General features: G+C 58.0%; 1 non-coding gene across 1 annotated transcript; it reads right to left on the reverse strand.

Annotated features, from left to right (window-relative positions):
• Positions 1–14: 14 nt before the first annotated feature.
• Positions 15–86, reverse strand: TRNAM-CAU. Its single transcript has one exon. It is a non-coding gene; the product is annotated as a tRNA-Met (tRNA).
• Between the last annotated feature and the right edge of the window lie 879 nt (positions 87–965).

Below are 965 nucleotides of genomic sequence, written 5' to 3' on the forward strand. Positions count from 1 at the left end.
GCATCAAAACTAAGTAGCAGAGCAAGGTTTCGATCCTCGGACCTCTGGGTTATGGGCCCAGCACGCTTCCACTGCGCCACTCTGCTCGTTGCGAAGAGTGGGACGGCGCCGTGCTCTCTGCCAGCCGGCCAGCGCGTGGCGAGAGTACTTACCCGCCGCGGTGTGCGCCGCGAGGGCCTCGCGGGCCTCGCGGCGTTCCGCGCGGCCCTCGCCGCCGCGTGGTGGAGCGTCCGAGGACGTCCGTCAGACGTCCGAGCGGCTCGGCGGGCCGTTCGCCGTTTTCGCCGTTTGCGGACGTCTGACGGACGTCCCCTGGACGTCTCCTGGACGTCCCCTGGGGACGTCCGCCGCGGACGTCCGAGGCGGACCAGTACCGGACCTGTGTCGGACCAGTGTCGGACGAGAGCTCCGGGGGCCGGCCGGCGGATGTCCGGGAGACGTCCGCCACGGCGTCCCGTGTGGACGTCCGAGGCGGACCGGCATTGGACGTATCACAGACGTCCGTTCAAACTGCGGGCGTCCCAATAATGTTCACTGGACCCGGGACAAACCTTAAAAACGCTCGGATTCGATTTTGAACGGCGCCATCTTGTTTCTTTCCTTAAGGCGGTCCGTTTGGTATACACACATGCCAAGGTCAGATTTCAAACGTACGAGATAAACGACTTTGAATTTGATCATTTTAGACCGATTCTAGACCTATTTTCGACCAACTTTTGACCGTTTCTTCATCAAAATCCGTCTTTTGGCGGCTTTCGGTACTCTCCCATGTAATCTTAAAAGACGCCCCAAAACGCCAAGAAAATGGACTCTGCATCGAATGACGTCAAAAAATGGGTGAAATATCGTCAAAAAATTGGTCTAGAAATGGTCCGAAACGAGTCGCTTATCTCCGGTGTTTGGAGTCTAATCATGGCGTGTGTATGTATCGAACGGACCGCCTCAAAGCGAGGAACAAGATGGCG

The sequence above is a fragment of the Macadamia integrifolia genome, unplaced genomic scaffold, assembly GCF_013358625.1.
Source record: "Macadamia integrifolia cultivar HAES 741 unplaced genomic scaffold, SCU_Mint_v3 scaffold4090, whole genome shotgun sequence".
NCBI classification, from domain to species: Eukaryota; Viridiplantae; Streptophyta; class Magnoliopsida; order Proteales; family Proteaceae; genus Macadamia; species Macadamia integrifolia.